Here is a 19,365-nt window from a genome sequence, read left to right as displayed (position 1 = left end):
TAGAACCAGAAAAGATTCTGAACAGTCAAAGTAATCCTGACACAAATGAGAAAAATAAATCCAAACAGTACCACAAAGCAGTAATCAAAACAGTATATTAGACTCAAATAAACATGCAGACCACTGGAATAGAATTGAGTACTCACATCAGTGGAGAGTTAATTAATAATAAATAATCCAAGTGCATAAAATGAAGAAAGGAAAGTTCTTTTTTTTAAATAAATACTGTTCATAAAGCTGAATAGTCACAATCAAAAAATTAAAACTAGATTATGATCTTTTGCCATACACAAGACTTAATTCAAAATTAGACTTAGATGTTAGATCCCAAATCACAAAATAGATTAAACAGAAAAAATACTCCACGGAGCAGAAGATCATACAGATGTTAAAGTTCATGCCTTGTATATGGCTGACCACAGCTGAATTTCTGGAACCACTTGTAGCTGTGAGAATCACCAGAACCCTCAGGCACAGACCTGGTAGTAATCCCTGAACTCTGCTGGTGTGCCCCCAAAACAAAAAACAAAAATAAAGACAATACTCTATGATATTGACTTCCATGTTGTCTTCAGTAATTCTACTCTATTAGCAAGACAACAACAGCAAAAATAAACAAATGAAGTTAATCTCAAACTGAAAAAATTCTACACAGTAAAAGACATGTTAATTGTAGCAAAAAGACAACCTGGATAGGAGAAAATATTCACTCATATATCTGACAAAGGGCTAATATTATAAAATATAAGGAAACCCCCAAAACACAAACAACAAAAACAAATAACCCCATGGTAAAAGCTTTGAAAATGATAACTATAACTTTATTAAAACCCTTGTAAGTAACGGTAAAGAGTTAATATATAATTTTAAGGTTATATATCACTATTTCTTTGTATTACTGTCATCCCATTGCTCATCAATTTGCTCAAGTGGGCACCAGTAACGTCTCCATTGTGAAACTTGTTTTTGGCATATCGAATACGCCACGGGTAGCTTGCCAGGCTCTACTATGTGGGTGAGATACTCTGGGTAGCTTGCCAGGCTCTCTGAGTGGGACGGACGAATCAAACCTGAGTCGGCCGCATGCAAGGCAAACACCTTACCCACTGTGCTATTGCTCCAGCCCAAGGTTATATATAATTTATATATATAATACAGAATTTAAAACTACTTTATATATATAGCTATATGTATGTAAGACTTAAGGAAGCTGTCAGTTTAAAATAATTAACTTAGCTATTCATTAGTGTAATTAATATCCATCTTAATATAAAAATAACAAAACTTTAAATGAAAATTAAAGAATTTTTTAAAAAGTGTTTTGAAAGAGGGAGTTGATAGGGCACTCTGGTTAAGGGTGCAGTGTTGGAATGTTATGTACATGAAACCCTATCATCAACAGTATTATAAATCACAGTGCCCCAAATTTTCAAAATATTGTTTTTTTAAAAAGGGGCAATACTGAACAAATACATCTCCAAAGAAAACATACAGAAGGCCAATGGACATACTTTAGTGTTCATTATTACTTTTTATCCAGGAAATGAAAACCAAACAAGAGTAAGCTATCACCTCACACCTATGAGAAGGACTTATTATTAAATAGGTCAGAAACAACAACTGTTGGCAGGGGTACAGAGAAATAGAAACTCTCAAACACTGTTGTTAGAGATGTAAACTCCAGTCTCTATGGGAAAACAGTGAAATTTCTCAAAATATTAAAAATAAAGCTACTATAAAGATCATCAATTTCTCTCCTAAGCATCCATTCCCTAAACAGAAAAGCATTACTTCAAAACATACGCACAACTGTGTTCTATGCAGTACTATTACAAAAGTCAAGGAACAATAAAAGATGAGTGGGCGAAAAAGTTGTGGCATATATACACAATGGGATACTATTCAGTCCCAAGAAAAAATACCTTGCTACTTCTTACACATATTATTATACATGAATGAAACTGCAGGGAGACATATTAATAAGTGAAATAAGTCAGAAGGAAAAAGCTAAATACCAGGTGATTTCACTAAAAATGAGATGCAGAGAAGAAAAACAAGAGAACACATAAAACATGAAACAACAAATCTGTGGAACTGATACCAAGAGCCCATGATTACCAGAGTGGAAGAGGAGAGGCAGTGAAAGGGGAGAAGGAGCCCAATGGACTATGATGCACGGATATCGATTGTTATAATTTGGTAACATACAGTTATACAAACTAATATGCTCTAAAGAAACAGGTAAAATAAAAATGAATATTGGGATTCAACTCACTTAATCTTGCCTTTACACTACTTATATATTTTGCTGTGTTTTTCACATCCAGAAACAACTCTCCTTTATATTAAGTACCAAGATATATTTAACACTGAAATGGACCTTCAAACCACATCATCAAATACTGAATCAATATTTTAAATCATATAACTTATTAGGTTTGTGTGTGCTTTTAGTGAAACATACATAAATTAAATATTGCTGGTCATTTATATCTCATCTTTTCCTCCCTTTTAGTTCTGGATCTTATATTATTGCATGAATTAGGACTCCCAGTACATGGATCACATCAAAAAGAACAAGAACAACCAGTGCTAGTGCAGATGCAGGGAGAAAGGGACTCTCCTTCATTGTTGGTGGAAATGCTGACTGGTGCAGCCATTTTTGGAAAACAATATGGACATTTCTCAAAAAACTAAAAATTGAGCTCCCATTTGAACCAGCAATACCACTTCTGGGAATATATCCCAAGGATGCAAAAAAAAGCACACACACAGTAGAAATGACATCTGCACCTGTATGTTCATTGAAGCACTGTTCACAATAACCAGAATCCGGAAACAACAGAGTGCCTGAGAACAGACGACTGGTTGAAGAAACTATGGTGCATCTACACAGTGGAATACTATGCAGCTGTTAGAAAAGAGGATGTCATGAAATTTGCTTATAAGTGGATAGACATGGTGAGTATCATGCTAAGTGAAATGAGTCAGAAAGGGAGGGACAGACATAGGATAACTGCACTCATTTGTGGAATATAAAATATCATAATATGAGACTGACACCCAAGGACAATAGACACAAGGGCCAGGAAGATTGCTCCATGGTTGGAAGCCTGCCTTACAAGTTGGAAGAGAAGGCAACTGGGATAGAGAAGGGATAACTAAGACAATGATGACTGGAAGGATCTTGAGGGATGGAGATGTGTGCTGAAAGTAGATAAAGGACCAAACATGATGACCTCTCAGTATCTGTACTGCAAACCATAATTCCCATAAGGAGCGAGAGAATAACAGGGAAATTGTCTGACAAAGAGGCAGGGGGAGGGGTAGGATTGGGTAGGGAGAAAGATACTGGGGACATTGATGGTAAAAAATGTGCACTGGTGGAGGAAAGGGTGTTCCATCATTGTATGACTGAAACTCAAACATGAAGGCTTTGTAACTGTATCTCATGGGGATTCAGTAAAAAAATATATATATATTAAAAAAAGACTTTCTGTAAAAAAATCCAGGGAAGTTTACTCTTATTTTCAGACTGAGTTTATTGTATGTGGAAAAATATACACAGAATAATTTGTTTGTTTGTTTGTATTTTGGGCCACACCTGGAAATGCTTAAAGTTTATTACTGGCACTGCACTCAGGAATTATTCCTGGCAGTACTTGAGGGACCATATGTGTTGCTGGGAGTTGAACTCAGTTCAGCAGTGTGCAAAGCAAATGCCCTAGCCACGGTACTAACGCTCTGGACCCTCCACACACTTGTTTAAAGTATATACTTTAATGCATCTGTACACAACCATACACACATTTATGTATATATACCCATCTTAATACCACTATAATCAAGATTTAGAAATATCCATCATCCCAAAATTTTCTTCACAAAGTGAGACTGCTTTTTAACAATCAGTTTTTCCCTGTTTTAAACCTGACCAACACCACTTGCTGTTAGGCAGTCATTGATCTACTTTTGTTACTGTAGATTAGTTTTGCCTGGTTTTGAATATTTTATCAATGTATTAATACACTCTAGTGAGTATTACGCTCTTTTGTACTCCTTTCACTCAGCATAATGATCTTAACAACATCCATACTGTTATAAGTATGCCTCTCCTTGTTGCTAAAAGAATGTGTTGTTTTGATATAGTACCAATGGTATGTGCTTTTATCTGATGGAATTTTGTGTTTCTTTCAGGTTTTCATGTACAAATCTTTTAGTGATATTATTTTTATTTTTCTTAGGTAAAAGACAAAGGGTAAAATTGTTAGCTCATGGCAGGAGTATACCCCTGACTTATGAGAAACTGCCTAGCTGCTTCTGAAAGCTTTTTATGTTTTATTTTGGTTTGCTTTTAGGACCACAACTGGAAGTACTCAGGGCTTATGCACTTACTCCTGGCTCTGTGCTCAGGGGGTCACTCCTGGCAGTACTCAGGGGACCATGTGCAGTGCCAAGGATTGAACTGGGGGTTTTCCTCATGCAAGGCCAGAGCTTTAAACCCTGTATCATCATTTCAGCTCCCAAAGTTCTTGTATCATTATGCATTTCAACCCACAGAGTATGAGGAGCCAACTGGTTTTATCCCTTTAATTGTCTCTTCAATTTTAGCTATTTGTGGGTACATAGTGGTATGTGATCATTTTAACTTTGGAATATCTTGAATAAGCATGCAATATGAGTACGCTTTTACATACATAGTTTACAAAATAAATCAAGATGCATATACTGATAAGATAGCTGAAAATATTTTACCAATCACAATATTTTACACACACACACACACACACACACACACACACACACACACACACACACACAGGACAGGGTCCCTGACTTAAATGTTGGCTCTGACACCCAGCAAATTTTCTATTTAGATGCTACGTTATGGCTTTGAGGTTTAAAATATCTTAATTTGAAAATTGTTTACGAAGGGAAGAACAATTCTCTGCTTTGGGTGCTAAGCTTGGTACCTATTAGCAGAGGCCTCTGATGTTTTGGAGCAGTGGGGATAGGGTACACCAAGACTCTGCTCCAGTACTGCATACACTGCAGGACTAGCTTTGATTTCAGCCCGTGATTGGAGTTCATTTGCACCCAGGGTGCCCCTCAAGAAAAACAAGTTTCCTCTTTCCGAGCTGCCCCAGAAGGCAGCTGGGCCCCAGCAGCACTTTACTTGCCATTCACATCCGAGTTTAAGGACACTAATCAGTCATTTCCAGGCTTGTTGGCGGGGAAAGCAGCAGTGCAAATACCAAGAAACCTCAGCGGTAAGTTCCTTTCAAGCAGGTCAGACGCCTAGTCATATGCACAGTGTGATAGTTTAATCAGAGAATTGTGAAGTATTGTTGCTTCTGCCAGAGAGGAACAGACCTTTTTTTTTTATTATTTTTTAAGAAAGCCTTTCAGATCGCTATTAGGTCGTTGAATTGAAGAACTGCACAAAAGAAGCGCTGGCTCCTTGTGGTCTTTCAGATCATTAAAAAGTAACCCAGGTGGCAAAACCAGTTATCATTTCCACAGCTACAGTAGATGAAAGAGCAAGACTGAACACCAATCTGAGGCTACATGACAGCCAAACCATCAGCCCAGAGCAAAAGGATTCATCAATTCCATACAAAACAAAGAGTCAAAGTGATTACTTAGCATTGTGTGGCGAAGCCAAGCTGTTGATTTCTCTGGATTTCTGCCTCTCAGGATGCTTGCTCTAGTCTTGAAGAGTCTTAACACAGACCCGCACTTATCTCCCTGCTTTCCCTCCCCTGTCCTGTGGGCTTTCTTACAGGAAGAATCTACAAGCAACCTGAAACTTGCTGGGAAAAGTAAAGTTGGTGTGGGAAGGACTATGTGTGAAGGAAATTCACATCAAAGGTTGCTAGGAACTCAGAGACATCAAGACATCAGTGTTAGCAAATCAGTAATCAATCTGAATGCCTTGAGCTGGAATTCCCTGGAAGAGCTCAAATGATACAACTTAAGTGACAGTCTGTCCCACATTCTCTGCTCTGTTTACCAAGTGGATGTGTGCATTAATCACAATTCACCTAAAATACGGAGCTGCCAAGAGTGAAAAATTCTTTTAAAAAACATTTTAAAAATTATTGATAGAGGAACTGTCATTCACAATACAGATGTATGTGTACATATAACATGACAGTGTTAATGATGTATGTAATTTCAACACCACACCCATCACCAGTGTCCCCACCTCCCTCCCTCAAGGGCCCCAATGCCTCTCCTTTCTAATTCCTCCCTTACAAACTCAGTTCTGTGAAATATTCCTTTTTTTTCCTTTTTGGGTCACATCTGGCAATGCACAGGGGTTACTCCTGGCTTGCACTCAGGAGTTACTCCTGGCATGGTTCAGGGGACCATATGGGATGCTGGGAATCGAACCCGGCTCGGCTGGCCATGTGGAAGGCAAATGCCCTACCCACTGTACTATTGCTGCAGCCCCAGTGAAATATTCTTGATGTCAACAAACCCTTTCTGTGTACTTGCTGCCTCTCTTTCTTTACTGCCCACAATCAAACAGGCCCTTACAAAGGGCTGACAGTGGCTAGGCACAACAGGATGCAGGGAGGTGGGGTGTGAGCCAAGGGGCACAAGTTTGGTTTAAGGAAAGTGGATTTTAGAAGTTGCTAAGGCATGACTTGTATCATGACTTTAGTATTAAGATAACAGATACATCAATATTGGAAAAGAGAACAATCTCTCAATGTCAGAGAGAAGACCAGTGTGAATTTGGGTAAGCCCCTGAACTTCTCTAATTCCCCTCAGTAGACTCAGAAAATGGAAATGAGTTTCAACAAGTTGTCTTGGTCACCAGTCTCCTTTTCTAGAAAAAGTTTGTCCTGGAGTTCAATATATAGAACATAAAAAGTGTGTTGCTCTTCAAACCAAAAAAGAAGTAAGAATTAAAATCACAATAAGACAGTGACTTTCATCAAAATATAGCAAAGGGAGGAATTGGAATCTTTATATAAAACTGATGTAAATGTAAGTGTATAGAATGGCACAGCCACCATGAAAAACAGTATGGGGCTCAAGGGGTAAAAAATGGAACTATCATATTGTCAATTTATCAATCTCACTTCTGAGTTTGTATATAAGGAATTAAAATCAGGATCAGAGATAGTTTCATCCTCATATTATTGTAATGTTATTCATAATAGTCAATGTATTAAACAATTCAAATGTTCATTAAAAATAAATGGATAAAGAAAACATCATATATAAATGAGATAAAATATTATTTGCCTTAAAATAGAAGGAAACTCAGCCATTAATGAACCTACAGGACATAATACTAAGTGAAATAAATTAATCACAGAAGAGAAAACACCACATGATACCATTTACAAGAAATATCTCAAAATAGATAAACTCATATAAGTAAAGAATAGGGGCTTCTATGTTAGAGAAGATAGAAATGAAAGAACTGATTTTCAATGGGTGTAAAGTTTCTGTTAAGTAAACCAAGTAGGTTCAAGAGATCATCTGTGTAACACAGCATAGTTTACAGTGGAATCATCTACTTTAAAATATGATGAGGACAGGAGCCAGGGAAATAGTATAGGAATTAGGGTGCATGTCTTGCATGCAAAAAAAACCCAATTTAATCTGTGGCACCACATCGAGCATCCTGGGGTATAGCCCTAGAGACCCTCAGCATTATTGGGGATGATGCTGGTGGTTCTCAGCACAGCAGGGTACAAGCAGGAACTCATGCTCAAACTCTAGAATTTAACTATGTGGCCCAGCTGGCTGAGAATCTCCAGAAGTGGGCACCAGTTGATCTCAAGAATCCTCAGACCACCCTATAACCAACTGCCCCAGCCCACAAAAGAAGCTGGGGATGGGTCTCATGTTAAGAGCTCTGTTCAGGTACTGTTCACAATAGTCAGAATCTGGAAACAACCTGAGTGCCTGAGAACAGATGACTGGTTAAAGAAACTTTGGTACATCTACACAATGGAATACTATGGATTACTATGGAATATAGGAATCACTCATGGTATTGCTCAGGGACCATGTGGATATTAAGGTTCAAACCCAGGTTGGCCAAATGTGAAACAAATTCCTTACCTGCCATACTATCCAGTCGACCTATTCGCAACTTTTTAATATTAATTTTACTTCAATAAAGCTAACAAAAAGTGCAGTTTCTCTCAGTTTAGTTGGTTTGGGAAAGGCAGGCCCACTACTGCTGTCCCTCTCCAAGTCACTAAAAAGGCCCCTAGACACCGTTAAAAATTTTTGGAAAATCTCAAGAAATACAAATGGCCAAAAGGCACATAAAAATGACTAGCTCCACATTGCTAGTCATCAGGGATATACAAATCAAAACAACAATGAGATATCATCTCACACCACAGAGACTGGCACACATTCAAAAGAACAAAAGCAACCAGTGCTGGTGTGGATCAGGGAAAAAGGAACACTCTTTCACTGTTGGTGGGTATGATGACCGGTTCAGCCTTTCTGGAAAACAATATGGACAGTCTTTCAAAAACTAAAAATTGAGCTTCCATATGACCCCACAATAACACTTCTGGGAATATATCCCGAGGATGCAAAAAAAACACAGTAGAAATGACATCTGTACCATTATGTTCATTGCAGCACTGTTCACAATAGCCAAAATCTGGAACGAATCCAAGTGCCCTAAAACAGATGACTGGTTAAGGAAACTTTGGTACATCTACATAATGGAATACTATGCAACTGTTAGGAGAGATGAAGCCATGAAAGTTGCTTATAAATGGATAGACATGGAGAGTATCATGCTAAGTGAAATGAGTCAGAAAGAGAGAGACAGACATAGAAGGACTGCACTTGTTTGTGGAGGATAGAATAACATCACATGAGGCTGACACCCAAGGACAGTAGATACAAGGGCAAGTAGATACAAGGGCTCCATAGTTGGAAGCCCGCTTCATGAGCGGAGGGGAGAAGGCAGATGGAATAGAGAAGGGATCACTAAGAAAATGATAGTAGATAATGGACCGAACATGATGATCTCTCAGTGTCTGTGTTGCAAGCCATTATGCAAAATGTAGAGAGAGAGAATGGGGAATATTGTCTGCCATAAAGGCAGGGGGAGGGTGGGAAAGGGGGGTATACCAGGGATACTGGTGGTGGGGAATGTGCACGGGTGAAGGGATGCGTGTTTGATCATTGTGTGATGTGATTGTAACCCAAACATGAAAGCTTGTAACTATCTCACAGTGATTCAATAAAATTCAAAAAAAATTTTTTTGGGGAAAATCTCTATTATAAGCTGTTTTATCCCTGGTGTTATATGTGCTATTTTATATGGTGGTTATCAAAAAGTGATCTCCTAGTCATAATCATGGACATCACCAGAACTTATTGGAAATGCAAATTCTCAGTCTACTTCCTATACCCAGTAAATGAGAAACTGTATTAGAGATATCCTGCAGGGAATTCTGATGCATTCCAGTTTGAGAGCTTCTCTCTGGTGCTGAAAAGGTGGTGTTCCCTGTAAATGTCACCAAACACTGACACCATGCTTAAAAACATAAACTTGAATGAGGAAAGCAAATACCTAGTGGGAAAAAGATTTAGGAGCAGCTGTGAATCTCTCCTGTGAATTGGGTGGCAGACATCTACATAATATAGGTGTCTAGGACACACTTCTGCACAGACTACAGAGCCTTTGAGGAAAGTTGAGAACAATGCAGAACAAAGATACTGTAACTTAACAGTATTTTTGGTATGTCTGCCTGCTTAAGTGTTCCACAACAGTTTTTTTTTTTTTAGAGAGGAGAAAGATGGCTTATGGGATCCTGGGTAAATTACTGGGTATATGCTCCAGTTCACAGTCATATATTCACCTCCAAAGGAAGTCCAAAGGAAGTCCCTGATTACATGGATATTTAGGAAGGATGTAGCAGTGATGATTTGGGTCTCACAAAGATTCCAACTTTAGAATCTAAATTCTCCAAGGTTCTTCTTGGTCCATAATGTAGAAGTGATGTGACTGTTCTAAACACCTTACAGATTATTTCTGAAGCTCTGTAAGATGATATGTTGAAATGCATCCTAAATTCTACAGCTTGAGCTATGCAAAATGCTTATTATTGTTTCCTTAACAGATTCTTTACTGCCACCTTTAACATCATTGTCAGTGCAAAAATAAAAAGTGTTGATGGGTTGGACGGAATTTTGTGACTTAGGCATTTGGTGTCTGTGGGAGAGTGAGAAGGAAGTACAAGTTAGCTAATGGAGACACTAAAGAAACTATAGAAAAACTCTAGCTCAAAGAGTTGAAATCAAGTATATATTCCTATTAGACAACCTGAAAGTGTTTGTTCATTCTGGTGTTCTCAATTAAGAATTAGAAGTACCTTTTCAATAATTGGCCTTCAAAGTACTTGTGAAGAGATTATCAACACCTTTAAGGTAGTGAATCTCACAAAAAACTAGGTGTTTAAAAAAATCTCATATTGGCAGTAAGAGGTGAATAATGAAACATAGAGCATTTCGTCTTATCTTTCAGGACTCAAATGCTTCTCTTCTTAGTGGGATTCCCTATCAGATTCAGTCCAGGGAATTGTTCTGTGTGGTGGCATTTCTCATCGCTGTCATTTATATGCACTTGGCATTCACTGTTTGGTGTCAAAAATGTCGCCTGAGATCCAACTGGATTAAAAATGACTTGAAGGGAGAGAGTCTGTTTGATGTGTGTTCTGTGTTCTCACAGGACTCAGAATGAGGCAAAGCACATTCAATCAGGTTTCTAGATGATTTTGAGCTCATTCTTAAAGCACACATTAAAAAAATGCCCTTTAGCTTAAGCTTTTGGTATCATCCTACTTGCTCCATCACTTCAATTCTCTTCCTTGATTTATTATTAAATCTTTACCATTACTTTCCACCAGTTTTCTGTTTTTGTTGCCTCTTAACCCAGTCAGAATCTGAACCTCCACTTGCTATGGTATAACACATAGATTCTTCCCTCAAGGTCAAGGACTTCATTTCCCCAGCTTCTGATGATGCTAGCAGAGTATGGTATGATTCTCAGTGGAGTCTTGTTCTATAAACTGTTAGCCTAAGAGCGTTGCCTCACCCACGGATACACCCCTGCCTAAGAGAGTGCACATTTAAAAAGTGGCATGTAAAAGTGTCTCAAAATTGGCTTTAGGTGAGTCAACTTCTCTGAAGGGCCTCCCGAGCTCAAGATTCTCCTTGGATTAGGACCACAATGTTCATTTTATTTTATTTTAATTTTTTTTTATTAAATCACCATGTGGAAAGTTACAGTTTCCAGGCTTATCTCGGTTATACACTGTTCGAACACCCATCCCTTCACCAGTGCCCATATTCCACCACCAAAAACCCCAGTATACCTCCCACCCCCGCCTGCGTAGCTGATAAATTTCACTTCATTTTCTCTTTACCTTGATTACATTCCATATTTACACAATATCACTATTGTTGTTGGAGTTTCTCCTCAAAAAAAAAAAAACAGCCCTGCTGACAAGGAAGCATTTGATAATTAGTTTTCCATTGCTGAGAATGAAGAGATATGAAGTTGCGCGGCCGCTATAGGGCGACTTCCTGAGAATCCTTTGCAGTAAACCTTCTGCATGTGGATCTCTGTACCAGCATCTGTTTCCTAGTGAACCTGCTCTGTGGCAGATCTTATATATAAATACAGGAAGAATAAACTAAACAAGGTCCACAGCAAGAGGAATTGTTGCCTCCTGTAATCTTAAACCCATCCAATCTGATCCTGGCTGACAACCTCTGTCAGTAACCCAGCCAACATCCTGGTCATCGCATGCTAAAGAAGTGAGGGTTGGCCACTTGTGTCCTCTCCCTCAGAGTTGCACACTAGCATTGTCATCCTTCCTGCAGCAATGATGAACATTTTCTACATCTACTCTGTCCAATATGATATATGTTAGCTACTCGTAGCTAATGAATTCTTGAAATGCAGCAGTGTGATGAAGTGATTAAAATTTTAGTTATTGATTTACTTATTTGTCAAATTTTTGCAGTGAAGATCTGTTTTGGATATTCAGAGAATTTTAATTCATTACTCTTTTGCACCCTGAAAATTTGTATGTGACTTTGGCCATTTAGGTGTATAAAATAGCATACAAATCAAACTTTTGCCAATAATAATCAGAAAGAAATCTGTTTTAAAACTAATTGTTAGAAAGCAAATGATTGACCAGGAGTAGCCTGAGCCCTCTACACACAAATGCCAGGAATGTGCTCCAACACGAGTGTTTTTTTGTTCAATACGCTGAGTTCTGAGTTACTCAGAGAAGCTTCAAACCTGAGCCTGGAAGAAAGAGTAAAATCTCCCATCATCTCTTGGTGCTAAGTTTCTATTAGAGAGAGGAACAGATGATTGCATTACTCTAAGACACTTGTCATATTTTGAAAGTTCATGGAATTGAATAAAAGCTCCAGTTAGTATCTACAAAGAGAGTCTGGGAGATAGAGCAAAGGGCTGGAGCACACACCTGGCCTACATGATTTGTCCAACATGGCATGTCATCACCCCAGCTGCTACTATGTGAGGCACTGGTGACTTCAAACACTGCTTGGCCTGATCCAGAACACATTACTCAGCCTGAGCATTGAACCACAGGTTTGAGTTTCTCTGACAGTGTCCCCTGGATTCCCTGAGCATTGCTTGGAAGTCCCCGCAATATAAAAATAAAAATACAAAGAGGGGGAGGTTTGCTGTGGTTCTTGGTGGTAGAATGTGTGCACTGGTGAAGGGATGGGTGTTGGAGCATTATGTAACTGAGACTTAAGCCTGAAAGCTTTGTAACTTTCCACATGGTAATTCAATAAAAAAATTTAAAAAAAAAACCCAAAAACCAAAAAACAAATAAATAAATCACACACACACACAGAGGTAAAGCATATAGGTTTGAGGAGATATTTTTTTTGCAACTACTAATAAAAATCTTGAATGGGCAATAAAAAGGAAGTAATATGAGAATTTGTATTATGGTTTTTCTTTGTTTTGTTTTGTTTTTGATTGTTTGATGGCCACATCTAGCTGTGTTCAGGGCTTACTCCTGGTTCTGCACTCAGAGATAGTTCCTGACAGGGCTTGGCTGACCATATGGAGATCAAACCTGGGTCGGTCATAGGCAAGGCAAGCACCCTGCCCACTGGACTATCTCTTCAACCCCGGCTACTTCAGCCCCTGCTATAAGTTTTTCATATAAGAAAGGAAAAAGAGATTTTTATCAGTGAGGTGTGGAGGCTTCTAGTTAGAAATTCTTGAGAGACATTTAGTTCTGACTTGGCCCTTGAACAGGCTGGTCTCTTATTACTGAGGCAGAGATGTCATATGGGGCCCCAAGTGAGAACACATTGGTTGTGCCTGGGCAAGTTCATGACCATTTGGCAAAAAATGACTCAATGTCCGTGCCCTCCAGACAGACTCATCTTTCCATCCAAGGGTCTGCCCTTATAAAATCAGGCCAAGCCACTAAATGCAACTGAAATTGAATTCAATGCAATTTGAAAAGAGTCCGTTTACTTAAAACCCAATAGACTAGCGTGAGAAAAAGAATTCAAGGACAGATGATTATAGTTAAATTTGTACATTTTTCTTTCTTATTGCAATTTTGTCTTTTCCGAGCAATTTAATGAAGACTCCAGAGGAAAGAATTAAATGTCTGCTGGTTCAATTACCAAATAATGAAAAGGTCAAAAGGAGCACCACGAACTGTGTGCTGAGCTGCTAGGAGAGCCTATTCTTAGAGTGAAAATCCTTTGTGTGCTGTTCACACTTGCATTGTGCAGCTCACAAACTATGCAGGTAAGTGTCAAAGTAAGAAGCAGAGAAGAGGAACTGGCACAGATTATTTGGCACGGGGGGGGGGGGGGGGAGGGCTGTGGCCCAGACGGAGCATCTCATGTCACCCAACCCACAGCAGGAAGCAAGGCCTTGGTGGAGGCTGCAGTTTGTAATAGACTGAACAGACTGAAGTTCCACATATCCTCTGGGGAAATTCTAACCATCCTGGCTCCTCATTGCATTTTTAACTAGTCTGTCCTTAGGGGCATGTTCAGGGAAGACCTCAGGGGCAAAAGAGATTTGTCAGTAATGATTTCAAGGACTCTTTGCAGTCTTCACAGCACATGGAAAGCCATTTCTGCCCCCCAAACCTGGCCCTAAAAAGAGAGATTCTGACAATGCGAACATCCTCTACAGAGAGTAAAATCAAAGATGAAACAAAAGTGCTTTGAGATTCCTTGGAACATTGTTTTCATGCTTTACAAACCAAGTGCTGGTCCAAAGAGAATGCAGAGGGATTAGGGCTGTCAACACTGGTTCAATCTGCAGCATGTAAGGATTCCTGAGCATTTCCACGGATAGCCTTGGAGGCTCCCAAGCACCACCAGATGTGGTCCTGGAGTCTACTTGGGTGGCCCACAGGGCCCCCAGCCCAAGCAGTACCAACAGTCTCAACCTCTCCCACTCAACCAAAGGCCCAGCTGACTGCTCTTTAACACAACAATGGTACTGACCTACAGAATTGAGTTTGGGGGAGGGTTGAGAGGGAGGGGCCTTGTGGACCTTGGGGGAAGGCAGTGGATACACTGGTGATGAATATGGTATTGAAATTATGCATAAGATGATAATAGTATTGTAAGTCACAGTCATTGTCATCCCATTGCTCATCGATTTGTTTGAGCGGGTACCAGTAACGTCTCTCATTGAGAGACTTATTGTTACTGTTTTTGGCATATCCAATACTGTATGACAAACAGTAAATCACAGTATCTCGATCAATAAGATAAAAACTGGAAAAAAAATAGTCTCCCTGGAAATAGTAGTCAAGAAAAAGGATAGTCAAATCTAGGTTTTTCTTGCCTTGACAATCCTGGAAACTCTTAAATAAGGGTCACTTATGTCTTTTTTGCCAGTATTATCAAAAATCAAATGGACCAATGCATTAGTCATTGTGCAGCTATGTTTACACCTTTAAATTAAGCTGTTCTTTGGTTATATGAGTTATTCTAGGCATGAAGCCATTTTGCCTTAGCATTATAGCACTGTTGTCCTGTTGTTCATCAATTTGCTCCAGCGGGCACCAGTAACGTCTCCATTGTGAAAATTGTTGTTACTGTTTTTGGCATATCCAATATGCCAAGGTAGCTTGCCAGTCTCTGCCGTGTGGGCGGGATACTCTTAGTAGCTTGCTGGGCTCTCCGAGAGGGATGGAGGAACCAAACCTGGGTTGGCTGCGTGCTTATCATTTTGCCTTATTCTTAGAAAATTTAATCTAAAAGCTCAAGGAAAAAAAGCTAAACTATATATATATAATCTACAGAACAAAGTGTGTATGTAAATATTTCTACTGCTATATCTTAAGTCTATCCACATATATGAGCATGGTGAGAGAAAAAAAAGCAAGAGTAATTGAGAGGGCAGAAGGAGTAAAGTGTAAAGAATGTGCAAACCTAGGTAAAGAGAATTTGGGTGGCCTTTCAACTGGTTTTATTTTCACAATTTAACAATGATTTGAAATTATTTTAATAGTGTGAAACAAATGATTTAAAAGAACTTCCTTAAAAGTCTTCAAAATGGTTTTTAAAGTGTAAACATTTTAACTTCATTTCCCTTTTGTCTTCTTTGTATTGGCTTGTGGTTTGAGCCCCTATAATTACACAGCAGCAACACTCTGGGTGAGAGTGTCCCTGAGGGTCACTCCCATCAATAAGAAGTCAACAATCCTGCCGATGTGTTTAATCAGGAGAGAATTCTCTCGAAGAAACCAATCACATAGACAGCACTAGAATGACTCCTCCCATGGTGTGCCGTGATTAATGATGGTTACTCTGGGGCTGGAGATAGGGCTATGGCCAGAGGATACAAGGATATCACAACTTGGGGGTGGAGAGAGGACAGCAACAAAGGCCTTGTCGTGCATGCATCTGACCACAGATAGCTGACCTGAGTCCTGCCAAAATCAATTAATCAATCAATTAATCAATAATGATGTAAGTTAATTTTCTCTGCTTTGTTCTTAAAATACTATACTAAGGGTATCTGATTTTAACATTTAAAAAGTTATTCAATGTCTCAAACGACCTTGAAATCAATGAGGAATCAAATTTAAATGAACAAACTTATACACAAGGCAAGTGATTACATTTATATTATTCTTTTAGGTGGGATTCTGATATATAAAAAATAGCATTAGTCCCATATTTGAATAGGAATTCCATAAATATTGCAATAAACCTTAATCATTGCCTTTTATTTTTCTGTATTTCTCCACAAACAGAGCTATGGGATAAGGCTGAATGAAACTATGATCAAATGTGTAAGTAGCAAAAAAAAAAAAAAGTCCTAAATTACTCATTTTTAAGAATGGATTTTTTTCTTTTTGGTCACACCCAGTGATACTGAGGGGTTACTCCGGGCTCTGTACTCAAAAATTATTCCTGACGGTGCCTGGTGGACCATATGGGATGCCAAGGATTAAAAAAAAACAACAACTAACAGGGGTCAGAGAGATTACACAGAGATTAAGGACACAGTTCCAATGTTCCACAGTTCCAGTGTTTAAATCCCTTCACCAGATCTGATCCCTTGAGCACTGCCAGGAATGATCCCTGAGTGCAGAACCAGGAATAAGTCCAGAGCACAGCCAGATATGGCTCCAAAGTAAAACAATCAAACAAACAAACAACAACAACAAAAAAAATTGAACAGACATTTTTTAATATATAGGGGGAATCTCTTTATTAAAGTTAATATTATCTTCCTCTGAATTATAACTTATAATTCCATAATTGAATTTATGTGAGTCAAAAATAGACATGGTGATATATATATATATGGTAACATATAAGTACATATATATAAAGGGGGAGAAGCTGTTTTCCAACATATATAACTGAAAAGAACTAATGTACAAAATATAGAAATTAGGCCTACAAATGAGTTAGAATCAAGATACACTTCAAAAGAAAAATTGTCAAAAATTTGAAAAGATATTTCACAGAAGAGAAAGCATAAGTGGCCAAAACATCTTTTAAAGATGCTCAAAATCATTCACAAAAGAAAATACAAATTAAAACCATATATTTTTCTGTAATAAATACCAGACTAGCAAAAGCCCAAATGTCTGACAATATCAAGTGCTGACAAAATGTTGAATAGTCTTACTTACTGCTGGAGGAAGTTTGTTCTTAAAATAGTATACTAAGGGTATCTGATTTTAATACCTAGTAAAAGCTATGCAAGGATTGAAAAAAAACCCAACAACTACTTTGGACAACATGTTTATACTGAGAAATTCTTGCAAGGATGCAGTGGGGATTGTGTGCAAGAACAATCACAGCAAACTCTCTCAAGGAAGGGGATCATAATCGGCCAAAGGAAGAGCTGACCAGAACTTGAAACATTCTGACAAGGGAATGGTCTATCACACTGACACTAAACAAATCACAGTTTGTGTGTATCAGCAGAACAAATCTAAAAACCATAAAACTGGAAGGGAGGGTTAAGAAAATTCTTAAAGAACACAATCTTAATTCATTTGTGGAAATTCCATGCTTTCAGGCATTGAAATATCATAAAATCACAAAGAACAAGAGAAGAAAAAACATATTTAATCTAGTGAATGCCTATTTAGCAGGGAAAGAAATGATCGCTGCAAGACACGTACATGAGCATAAGACAATGATAATGGACTTTTTTTTAAAGGTGAGGTAGTAAACACTGAAAAAAGCAAAAACTAACAGGGATTAGAAAAATTCCACAGAGGTTAAGGTACTAGCCTTGGACATAGTTCCAGTGTTTGAATCCCTTCACCAGATCTGATCCCTTGAGCACTGCCAAGAGTGATCCCTGAGTGCAGAACCAGGAATAAGCCCAGAGCACAGCCAGATGTGACCATTCTAGTTTACTTGTTTTAGTGCCTTTCTGCTTACTCAATCCCAAACCAATCATCTATCAGCTACTGGTTGTCCAGGGTCGGAGGAAAGTTTGTGAAGGAGCAGTCAAGCTTTCCTCTCTGTCAACTCCTCCCTCATTTTTATTTATCACACATTACACAGTTTACAAACTTTCTTTTATATGTATCCTATATTTCATAACAGCTACCATTTCAATTTTATTTTCTAAGTGCTGCTGGATCCTGTTGGTTGGTTATTTGGTGCTGGTTTGGGGTCTCTAGGGTGGTGTGTGGTAGGGGGGGGGAGGGCGCAGCATGCAGTTCCATGGCTCAAACTCAGGCTCTAGTGAATTTTAACTAAATCGTAGGCCCCAATGAAAGTTACTTTCAATTCCAAGCAGAGGCCAAGGAGAGTGCTCACTAGTCAGCGCCACATGCCTCGCATGTGCAAGCACAAGAATTCCATCCCTGCCAGGACCTGGCCCTCAGATCACTGCTGGTACCCTGGTGATCCCCAGCATTACAGGACTGGAGCAGGGACCTTTGGCTTAACTCTCCAGCCCAACTGACCCAGAATCTGTAGGGACTGGCCCTGAGCTCCCCAAAGCATTGCTTGTGAACCACCAGTCCCTTAAAAAAGAATGGGTGAGGAAGCAAATGATGAAAACTGTTTTTGTTCAGGATTTCTTGGAAGAAAATAAGCACATCAACTTGCCTGCTCTTTAGGCCCTACCCTTTTCCTTTCCAAACAGACCATTCTAGTTTACTTGTTTTGGTGCCTCTTGGCTGACTCAATCCCAAGCCAATCATCCATCAGTTACTGGTTTGTCCAGAGTTGGAGGAAAGTTTGTGAAGCAGCAGTCAAGCTTTCCTCTCTGTCATCTCCTCCCTCATTAAAATGCAGGCCTCCTCCGGGTGTGAATGACAAGCACATTACTCTGTTCAAGGCATGCACGTGCACAGCCAATCTCTGCAGCTTGATTGGGTTATTATTAACTCTGAACATTACTGAAAAGCCATCATTATCTGACTCTTGACTTTGACTTTTTCTCTAATATTTGTACACTATTTTATCACGATAACAGAGCACTATATTTAAGACAAAGCAACTCCCTGTCCTCCGATCAAGACCTGAAGTCTGCAAAAGCTCCTTGCAGTACACTTACCTGTCTGTGCTCTTCTAACGACAACACCATCCCTTAAGCCAAAAGTAAACTGTAAAGGGAGTGGACTAGCTACTGACAGGGGGGGACTTAAGAATAAAACAAATCTGACTCAGGAAATCTGTCTCTATACCTGGTAGGTCATCAAAGAAAAGAAAACAATCACTCCCCTCATCCCAGTGGATGGGGAAGAAGAAATTTTCTTTTTTTTTGGGGGGCGGGTTGGGTCACACCTGGCAATGCTCAGGGGCTACTCCTGGCTGTGCACTCAGGAATTATTCCTGGAG

General features: G+C 39.0%; 1 protein-coding gene across 1 annotated transcript in view; it reads right to left on the bottom strand.

Annotated features, from left to right (window-relative positions):
• The window catches only part of LOC101538484 (histone-arginine methyltransferase CARM1-like), a 306,619-nt gene that overhangs the window by 80,153 nt on the left and 207,101 nt on the right, over nt 1–19,365 (bottom strand). The gene's annotated exons all lie outside the window — the stretch shown is intronic.

This window comes from Sorex araneus, chromosome 1 (assembly GCF_027595985.1).
Source record: "Sorex araneus isolate mSorAra2 chromosome 1, mSorAra2.pri, whole genome shotgun sequence".
In the NCBI taxonomy this organism is placed as follows: Eukaryota; Metazoa; Chordata; class Mammalia; order Eulipotyphla; family Soricidae; genus Sorex; species Sorex araneus.
The sequence above is the reverse complement of the archived record's forward strand: the minus strand, read 5'-3'. Positions and strand labels throughout refer to the sequence as shown.